Source organism: Oncorhynchus tshawytscha, unplaced genomic scaffold (assembly GCF_018296145.1).
Source record: "Oncorhynchus tshawytscha isolate Ot180627B unplaced genomic scaffold, Otsh_v2.0 Un_contig_5779_pilon_pilon, whole genome shotgun sequence".
Taxonomy (NCBI): Eukaryota; Metazoa; Chordata; class Actinopteri; order Salmoniformes; family Salmonidae; genus Oncorhynchus; species Oncorhynchus tshawytscha.
Window position 1 is genome coordinate 35,001 of NW_024608041.1, and position 11,202 is coordinate 46,202.

The 11,202-nt window shown below is 45.2% G+C and overlaps 1 pseudogene; it reads right to left on the reverse strand.

Annotated features, from left to right (window-relative positions):
* LOC121843237 overlaps positions 1-3,436 on the reverse strand; it is a 6,895-nt pseudogene extending 3,459 nt beyond the window's left edge.
* Between the last annotated feature and the right edge of the window lie 7,766 nt (positions 3,437-11,202).

Consider the following 11,202-nt stretch of genomic DNA (forward strand, 5'->3'; position numbering starts at 1 on the left):
ATGTCATCATGGAATGATCTGTTACTCCGTTATGTATAGAGTCATGTCATCATGGAATGATCTGTTACCAGAGGTTACTCAGTTATGTATAGAGTCATGTCATCATGGAATGATCTGTTACCAGAGGTTACTCAGGCAAAAGCAAGTTTAGCTTTAAAAAACATCTTGTATCACAGCACCTCTCCTCTTTCTAAGACTCTCATTTAACTGGATATATGAATAAGTATACCGTATATGAATAGTGTGTAAACAGTATTATGTTGTCTCTTGATGTCTTTCCAACAGTACCAGTCAAACGTTTGGACACACCTACTCATTCCAGGGTTTTTCTTAACTTTTTTTGGTTACTACATGATTCCATATGTGTTATTTCATAGTTTTGATGTCTTCACTATTATTCTACAATGTAGAAAATAATACAAAATAAAGAAAAACCCTGGAATGAGTAGGTGTATAACTAATATTTTATTTTTTATTTTGAATTCAATGTTTATTTTATGTTGTTCTGTACTTTGTCATGTTCAGTAGTTAATGGACCCCAGGAAGAGTAGCTGCTACATGTTAATGGACCCCAGGTAGAGTAGCTGCTACATGTTAATGGACCCCAGGTAGAGTAGCTGCTACATGTTAATGGACCCCAGGTAGAGTAGCTGCTACATGTTAATGGACCCCAGGAAGAGTAGCTGCTACATGTTAATGGACCCCAGGAAGAGTAGCTGCTACATGTTAATGGACCCCAGGTAGAGTAGCTGCTACATGTTCAGTAGTTAATGGACCCCAGGTAGAGTAGCTGCTACATGGTCAGTAGTTAATGGACCCCAGGAAGAGTAGCTGCTACATGTTAATGGACCCCAGGAAGAGTAGCTGCTGTATGTTCAGTAGTTAATGGACCCCAGGTAGAGTAGCTGCTACATGTTCAGTAGTTAATGAACCCCAGGAAGAGTAGCTGCTACATGTAATGGACCCCAGGAAGAGTAGCTGCTACATGTTCAGTAGTTAATGGACCCCAGGAAGAGTAGCTGCTACATGTTCAGTAGTTAATGGACCCCAGGAAGAGTAGCTGCTACATGTTCAGTAGTTAATGGACCCCAGGAAGAGTAGCTGCTACATGTTCAGTAGTTAATGGACCCCAGGAAGAGTAGCTGCTACATGTTAATGGACCCCAGGTAGAGTAGCTGCTACATGTTAATGGACCCCAGGTAGAGTAGCTGCTACATGTTAATGGACCCCAGGTAGAGTAGCTGCTACATGTTAATGGACCCCAGGAAGAGTAGCTGCTACATGTTAATGGACCCCAGGAAGAGTAGCTGCTACATGTTAATGGACCCCAGGTAGAGTAGCTGCTACATGTTAATGGACCCCAGGAAGAGTAGCTGCTACATGTTCAGTAGTTAATGGACCCCAGGAAGAGAAGCTGCTACATGTTAATGGACCCCAGGAAGAGTAGCTGCTACATGTTAATGGACCCCCAGGAAGAGTAGCTGCTACATGTTAATGGACCCCAGGAAGAGTAGCTGCTACATGTTAATGGACCCCAGGTAGAGTAGCTGCTACATGTTAATGGACCCCAGGAAGAGTAGCTGCTACATGTTCAGTAGTTAATGGACCCCAGGAAGAGTAGCTGCTACATGTTAATGGACCCCAGGAAGAGTAGCTGCTACATGTTCAGTAGTTAATGGACCCCAGGAAGAGTAGCTGCTATATGTTAATGGACCCCAGGAAGAGTAGCTGCTACATGTTAATGGACCCCAGGTAGAGTAGCTGCTACATGTTCAGTAGTTAATGGACCCCAGGAAGAGTAGCTGCTACATGTTCAGTAGTTAATGGACCCCAGGAAGAGTAGCTGCTACATGTTCAGTAGTTAATGAACCCCAGGAAGAGTAGCTGCTACATGTTCAGTAGTTAATGGACCCCAGGTAGAGTAGCTGCTACATGTTAATGGACCCCAGGAAGAGTAGCTGCTACATGTTAATGGACCCCAGGAAGAGTAGCTGCTACATGTCAACGGACCCCAGGTAGAGTAGCTGCTGCACTAAACACACTGGGTTAGCATATCTACACGCCTGAAACACACAAACATGTTTACCCACCATACACACACACACTCCTACCTGGAAGATGAAGATCTTGGGCTTGCACACCAGACTAGGACAGCGGTCTCCTTTGAAGGTGTGTGTCAAGTCTCGGATGGAGAGTTTGCCGTCTCTAGCGAACACGCACTCATTCTCCCCGTGGCTCAGAAACACACACAGGAAACAATCTGCCTCCGTATGGCTCCAGTTCACAGCTGGAGAGAGAGAGAGTGTGTGTGTGTGTGTGTGTGTGTGTGTGTGTGTGTGTGTGTGTGTGTGTGTGTGTGTGTGTGTGTGTGTGTGAGTGTGTGTGTGTGTGGAGAGAGAAAAGTACAGACTGAATTTATTCTACACATTACCCTGTCCTCTGGGGACAGTACTTTCACATCATTAAATCCAGATCAAAATGTTTTTGTTGTGGTTTACCATCGTTATGACAGCCAGGACCTCCTGTCTGTTCAGGTTGTCATATGGCCTCACAGCAAAACTTAGCTCCTCTAGTCTGGGAAAACACACACACACACACACGTTAAAGACAGAAACACAACAGACAAATGTGTGTGTGGGTGCGTCCGTCCATCTGTCTGTCTGTTCGTCCTTTTGTGTGACTCTGTGTGTGGGTGCGTCCGTCCATCTGTGTGTGTGTGAATCTGTCTGTCTGTTCGTCCTTTTGTGTGACTCTGTGTGTGTGACTCTGTGTGTGGGTGCGTCCGTCCATCTGTCTGTGTGACTCTGTGTGTGGGTGCGTCCGTCCATCTGTCTGTGTGACTCTGTGTGTGTGGGTGCGTCCGTCCATCTGTCTGTGTGACTCTGTGTGTGTGTGGGTGCGTCTGTCCATCTGTCTGTGTGACTCTGTGTGTGGGTGCGTCCGTCCATCTGTCTGTGTGACTCTGTGTGTGGGTGCGTCCGTCCATCTGTCTGTGTGACTCTGTGTGTGTGGGTGCGTCCGTCCATCTGTCTGTGTGATTGTGTGTGTGTGACTCTGTGTGTGTGTGTGACTCTGTGTGTGACTCTGTGTGTGTGTGTGACTCTGTGTGTGTGACTCTGTGTGTGTGTGTGTGACTCTGTGTGTGTGTGTGTGACTCTGTGTGTGTGACTCTGTGTGTGTGTGTGACTCTGTGTGTGTGTGTGTGTGACTCTGTGTGTGTGTGTGTGACTCTGTGTGTGTGTGTGTGACTCTGTGTGTGTGTGACTCTGTGTGTGTGACTCTGTGTGAATCTGTGTGTGTACCGTCGCAAGAGGTTGTTCTTGTCAGCTTTGGTACCATGGCGATGAGGAGGCGGAGCTCTGGCGAGAAGTATTCCTGGTTGAAGATGAGGGCCAGCCCCCTTAGGTTGTATGACATCACATACTCCTCCCCGGGTCTGACACCTCAATACTACGGGGGAAGTGAGAATGTAAAGAGAGAGAGAGAGATAAGGGGAGGTGTGAGAGAAGGGGAGGTGTGAGATAATCCTATATAGTGCATTCTGAAAGTATCGAGACCCCATAACTTTTTCCACATTTTGATACGTCACAGCCTTATTCTAAAATCGATTAAATATTTTTTCCCCTCATCAATCTACACATAATAACAAACAGGTTTAGACATTTAAAAAAAATGTATTTAAAAAAGAACTGAAATATCACATTTACATAAGTATTCAGACCCTATACTCAATACTTTGTTGAAGCACCTTTGGCAGCGATTACAGCATCGAGTCTTCTTGGGTATGACGCTACAAGCTCGGCACACCTGTATTTGGGGAGTTTCTCCCATTGCCTCTGCAGATCCTCTCAAGCTCTGTCAGGTTGGATGGGGAGCATCGCTGCACAGCTATTTTCAGGTCTCTCCAGAGATGTTCAATCGGGTTCAAGTCCGGGCTCTGGCTGGGCCACTCCAAGGACATTCAGAGACTTGTCCCAAGCCACTCCTGCATTGCCTTGGCTGTGTGCTTAAGGTCGTTGTCCTGTTGGAAGGTGAACCTTTACCCCAGTCTGAGGTCCTGAAAGCTCTGGAGCAGGTTTTCATCAAGGATCTCTGTACTTTGCTCCGTTCATCTTTCCCTCGATCCTGACTAGTCTCCCGGTCCCCTGCCGCTGAAAAACATCCCACAGCATGATGCTGCCACCACCATGCTTCACCGTAGGGATGGTGCCAGGTTTCCTCCAGACGTGATGCTTGCCATTCAAGCTAAAGAGTTCAATCTTGATTTCATCAGACCAGATAATCTTGTTTCTCATGGTCTGACTCCTTTAGGTGCCTTTTGGCAATCTCCAAGCAGGCTGTCATGTGCCTTTTACTGAGAGTGGCTTCTGTCTGGCCACTCTACCATAAAGACCTGATTGGTTGAGTGCTGCAGAGATGGTTGTCCTTCTGGAAGGTTCTCCCATCTCCACAGAGGAACTCTGGAGCTCTGTCAGAGTGACCATCGGGTTATTGGTCACCTCACCTTCCTTGCTCAGTTTGGCCGGGCGGCCAGCTCTAGGAAGAGTCTTGGTGGTTCCAAACTTCCTCCATTTAAGAATGATGGAGGCCACTGTGTCCTTGGAGACCTTCAGTACTGCAGAAATGTTTTGGTACCCTTCCCCAGATCTGTGACTCGATACAATCCCGTCTTGGAGCTCTACGGACAATTCCTTCGACCTCATGGCTTGGTTTTTGCTCTGACATGCACTGTCAACTGTGGGACTTTATATAGACAGGTGTGTGCCTTTCCAAATCATGTCCAATCAATTGAATTTAACACAAGTTGACTCCAAGTTGTAGAAACATCTCAAGGATGATCAATGGAAACAGGACGCACCTGAACTCTGTCATTATGGGGTATTGTGTAGATTGATAAGGATTTTATTTTTATTTTTTATAATGGAATAAGGCTGAAACAAAATGTGGAAAAAGTCAAGGGGTTTCAATGCTTTCCGAATACCTTTATATATATAACCTTATATACCTAGACTGGAACAGTGAACTGTAAACATGGTTCTAGTCTACCAGATTCACACAACACAAGAGTCTTACCTACAGATTCTTACCCATAGACATCAGGCTCAGCATAGCTCTCTATCAGGGCTGGAATAAAATGATTTACAATTTTCAAATCTATAATGGTTTCAGTATTAACAGGATAAATATAATTATTATCAATCATTATTGACAATTATTGTAAACCATGTAAACAGAACTGCATCAATAATGTCAAGTAGTAGAATGTCCCTGTCACCTGTAGCGGTAATGAATAATGTCATAGCGGTAGTAAAATGTCCTTGTCACCTGTAGCGGTAATGAATAATGTCATAGCGGTAGTAGAATGTCCTTGTCACCTGTAAGCGGTAATGAATAATGTCATAGCGGTAGTAGAATGTCCTTGTCGCCTGTAGCGGTAATGAATAATGTCATAGCGGTAGTAGAATGTCGCCTGTAGCGGTAATGAATAATAATGTCATAGCGGTAGTAAAATGTCCTTGTCACCTGTAGCGGTAATGAATAATGTCATAGTGGTAGTAGAATGTCCTTGTCACCTGTAGCGGTAATGAATAATGTCATAGCGGTAGTAGAATGTCCTTGTCACCTGTAGCGGTATTGAATAATGTCATAGCGGTAGTAAAATGTCCTTGTCACCTGTAGCGGTAATGAATAATGTCATAGCGGTAGTAGAATGTCCTTGTCACCTGTAGCGGTAATGAATAATGTCATAGCGGTAGTAGAATGTCCTTGTCGCCTGTAGCGGTAATGAATAATGTCATAGCGGTAGTAGAATGTCCTTGTTGCCTGTAGCGGTAATGAATAATGTCATAGCGGTAGTAGAATGTCCTTGTTGCCTGTAGCGGTAATGAATAATGTCATAGCGGTAGTAGAATGTCACCTGTAGCGGTAATGAATAATGTCATAGCGGTAGTAGAATGTCCTTGTCGCCTGTAGCGGTAATGAATAATGTCATAGCGGTAGTAGAATGTCCTTGTCGCCTGTAGCGGTAATGAATAATGTCACATACAGCCGACAAGAACTACTGAATATAAGATCAGCGTCAACTCACCATCAGTACGACCAAGAATATGTTTTTCGCGACGCGGATCCTGTGTTCTGCCTTACAACCAGTGTAACCGAGTGGATCACATGCAGCGACCAAAAAAAAAACGACTCAGAAAAAAGGAAACGAAGCGGTCTTCTGGTCAGACTCCGGAGACGGGCACATCGTGCACCACTCCCTAGCATTCTTCTTGCCAATGTCCAGTCTCTTGACAACAAGGTTGATGAAATCCGAGCAAGGGTAGCATTCCAGAGGGACATCAGAGACTGTAACGTTCTCTGCTTCACGGAAACATGGCTAACTGGAGAGACGCAATCCGAAGCGGTGCAGCCAGCGGGTTTCTCCACGCATCGCGCCGACAGAAACAAACATCTTTCTGGTAAGAAGAGGGGCGGGCGTATGTCTTATGGCCAACGTGACATGGTGTGATGAAAGAAACATACAGGAACTCAAATCCTTCTGTTCACCTGATTTAGAATTCCTCACAATCAAATGTAGACCGCATTATCTACCAAGAGAATTCTCTTCGATTATAATCACAGCCGTATATATCCCCCCAAGCAGACACATCGATGGCTCTGAACGAACTTTATTTAACTCTCTGCAAACTGGAAACGATTTATCCGGAGGCTGCATTCATTGTAGCTGGGGATTTTAACAAGGCTAATCTGAAAACAAGACTCCCTAAATTTTATCAGCATATCGATTGCGCAACCAGGGGTGGAAAGACCCTGGATCATTGTTACTCTAACTTCCGCGACGCATATAAGGCCCTGCCCCGCCCCCTTTCGGAAAAGCTGACCACGACTCCATTTTGTTGATCCCTGCCTACAGACAGAAACTAAAACAAGAAGCTCCCACGCTGAGGTCTGTCCAACGCTGGTCCGACCAAGCTGACTCCACACTCCAAGACTGCTTCCATCACGTGGACTGGGAGATGTTTCGTATTGCGTCAGACAACAACATTGACGAATACGCTGATACGGTGTGCGAGTTCATTAGAACGTGCGTTGAAGATGTCGTTCCCATAGCAACGATTAAAACATTCCCTAACCAGAAACCGTGGATTGATGGCAGCATTCGTGTGAAACTGAAGGCACGAACCACTGCTTTTAATCAGGGCAAGGTGTCTGGTAACATGGCTGAATACAAACAGTGCAGCTATTCCCTCCGCAAGGCTATCAAACAAGCTAAGCGCCAGTACAGAGACAAAGTAGAATCTCAATTCAACGGCTCAGACACAAGAGGTATGTGGCAGGGTCTACAGTCAATCACGGACTACAGGAAGAAACCCAGCCCAGTCACGGACCAGGATGTCTTGCTCCCAGGCAGACTAAATAACTTTTGCCCGCTTTGAGGACAATACAGTGCCACTGACACGGCCTGCAACGGAAACATGCGGTCTCTCCTTCACTGCAGCCGAAGTGAGTAAGACATTTAAACGTGTTAACCCTCGCAAGGCTGCAGGCCCAGGCGGCATCCCCAGCCGCGCCCTCAGAGCATGCGCAGACCAGCTGGCCGGTGTGTTTACGGACATATTCAATCAATCCCTATACCAGTCTGCTGTTCCCACATGCTTCAAGAGGGCCACCATTGTTCCTGTTCCCAAGAAAGCTAAGGTAACTGAGCTAAGCGACTACCGCCCCGTAGCACTCACATCCGTCATCATGAAGTGCTTTGAGAGACTAGTCAAGGACCATATCACCTCCACCCTACCTGACACCCTTGACCCACTCCAATTTGCTTACCGCCCAAATAGGTCCACAGACGATGCAATCTCAACCACACTGCACACTGCCCTAACCCATCTGGACAAGAGGAATACCTATGTGAGAATGCTGTTCATCGACTACAGCTCGGCATTCAACACCATAGTACCCTCCAAGCTCGTCATCAAGCTCGAGACCCTGGGTCTCGACCCCGCCCTGTGCAACTGGGTACTGGACTTCCTGACGGGCCGCCCCCAGGTGGTGAGGGTAGGCAACAACATCTCCTCCCCGCTGATCCTCAACACTGGGGCCCCACAAGGGTGCGTTCTGAGCCCTCTCCTGTACTCCCTGTTCACCCACGACTGCGTGGCCATGCACGCCTCCAACTCAATCATCAAGTTTGCGGACTGACACAACAGTGGTAGGCTTGATTACCAACAACGACGAGACGGCCTACAGGGAGGAGGTGAGGGCCCTCGGAGTGTGGTGTCAGGAAAATAACCTCACACTCAACGTCAACAAAACTAAGGAGATGATTGTGGACTTCAGGAAACAGCAGAGGGAACACCCCCATCCACATCGATGGAACAGTAGTGGAGAGGGTAGCAAGTTTTAAGTTCCTCGGCATACACATCACAGACAAACTGAATTGGTCCACTCACACAGACAGCATCGTGAGGAAGGCGCAGCAGCGCCTCTTCAACCTCAGGAGGCTGAAGAAATTCGGCTTGTCACCAAAAGCACTCACAAACTTCTACAGATGCACAATCGAGAGCATCCTGGCGGGCTGTATCACCGCCTGGTATGGCAACTGCACCGCCCTCAACCGTAAGGCTCTCAGAGGTAGTGAGGTCCGACAGATCATAGTGGTACAGGTGCATCAAAGCTGGGACCGAGAGACTGAAAAACAGCTTCTATCTCAAGGCCATCAGACTGTTAAACAGCCACCACTAACATTGAGTGGCTACTGAATAATACAGCTGTCCAGTAGAACTGACTCTGTCCAGCCTGTACTTAATGAATCATGGGATAGTGATGTAGAATGTCCTTGTAAATATATCACTAGCCACTTTAAACAATGCTACCTTATGAATAATGTCATACTTAGTACATTGTCCTTTGTCACCTATGCATACGTTGATACTGACTCTAGTATCATCGACTGCATCCTTATGTAATGAATGTATCACTAGTAGAATGTCCTTGTCACTTAGGTTTAATGAATAATCTCATAGTAGAATGACCTTGTCACCTGTAGCGTAATATCATCAAGTGTATCTTGCCTATGCTGCTCTGAATACCATCACTCATTCATATATCCTTATGTATATTCTTTATCCCCTTACACTGTGTATGACAGTAGTTTTTTTTTTTTAATGAATAATGTCATAGTTAGATTACTTGCTCGTTATTACTGCATTGTCGGAACTAGAAGACAAGCATTTCGCTACACTCGCATTAACATCTGCTAACCATTGTATGTGACAAATAATAATTTGATTTGATTTTGATTTGATTTGATTTGATTTAGAATGTCACCTGTAGCGGTAATGATTAATGTCTAGCGGTAGTAGAATGTCCTTGTTGCCTGTAGCGGTAATGAATAATGTCATAGCGGTAGTAGAATGTCTTGTCACCTGTAGCGGTAATGAATAATGTCATAGCGGTAGTAGAATGTCCTTGTCACCTGTATGGGTCCTGTCACCGGTAATGAATAATGTCATAGCGGTAGTAGAATGTCCTTGTACCTGTAGCGGTAATGAATAATGTCATAGCGGAGTAGAATGTCACCTGTAGCGGTAATGAATAATGCCATAGCGTAGTAGAATGTCCTTGTCACCTGTAGCGGTAATGAATAATGTCATAGCGGTAGTAGAATGTCCTTGTTGCCTGTAGCGGTAATGAATAATGTCATAGCGGTAGTAGAATGTCACCTGTAGCGGTAATGAATAATGTCATAGCAGTAGTAGAATGTCCTTGTTGCCTGTAGCGGTAATGAATAATGTCATAGCGGTAGTAGAATGTCACCTGTAGCGGTAATGAATAATGTCATAGCGGTAGTAGAATGTCACCTGTAGCGGTAATGAATAATGTCATAGCGGTAGTAGAATGTCACCTGTAGCGGTAATGAATAATGTCATAGCGGTAGTAGAATGTCACCTGTAGCGGTAATGAATAATGTCATAGCGGTAGTAGAATGTCACCTGTAGCGGTAATGAATAATGTCATAGTGGTAGTAGAATGTCCTTGTTGCCTGTAGCGGTAATGAATAATGTCATAGCGGTAGTAGAATGTCACCTGTAGCGGTAATGAATAATGTCATAGCGGTAGTAGAATGTCACCTGTAGCGGTAATGAATAATGTCATAGCGGTAGTAGAATGTCACCTGTAGCGGTAATGAATAATGTCATAGCGGTAGTAGAATGTCACCTGTAGCGGTAATGAATAATGTCATAGCGGTAGTAGAATGTCCTTGTCACCTGTAGCGGTAATGAATAATGTCATAGCGGTAGTAGAATGTCACCTGTAGCGGTAATGAATAATGTCATAGCGGTAGTAGAATGTCACCTGTAGCGGTAATGAATAATGTCATAGCGGTAGTAGAATGTCACCTGTAGCGGTAATGAATAATGTCATAGCGGTAGTAGAATGTCCTTGTCGCCTGTAGCGGTAATGAATAATGTCATAGCGGTAGTAGAATGTCCTTGTCACCTGTAGCGGTAATGAATAATGTCATAGCGGTAGTAGAATGTCACCTGTAGCGGTAATGAATAATGTCATAGCGGTAGTAGAATGTCACCTGTAGCGGTAATGAATAATGTCATAGCGGTAGTAGAATGTCACCTGTAGCGGTAATGAATAATGTCATAGTGGTAGTAGAATGTCGCCTGTAGCGGTAATGAATAATGTCATAGCGGTAGTAGAATGTCACCTGTAGCGGTAATGAATAATGTCATAGTGGTAGTAGAATGTCGCCTGTAGCGGTAATGAATAATGTCATAGCGGTAGTAGAATGTCCTTGTTGCCTGTAGCGGTAATGAATAATGTCATAGCGGTAGAATGTCCTTGTCACCTGTAGCGGTAATGAATAATGTCATAGCGGTAGTAGAATGTCACCTGTAGCGGTAATGAATAATGTCATAGCGGTAGTAGAATGTCACCTGTAGCGGTAATGAATAATGTCATAGCGGTAGTAGAATGTCACCTGTAAGCGGTAATGAATAATGTCATAGCGGTAGTAGAATGTCATTGTCCTGTAGCGGTAATGAATAATGTCATAGCGGTAGTAGAATGTCACCTGTAGCGGTAATGAATAATGTCATAGCGGTAGTAGAATGTCCTTGTCACCTGTAGCGGTAATGAATAATGTCATAGCGGTAGTAGAATGTCCTTGTCGCCTGTAGCGGTAAT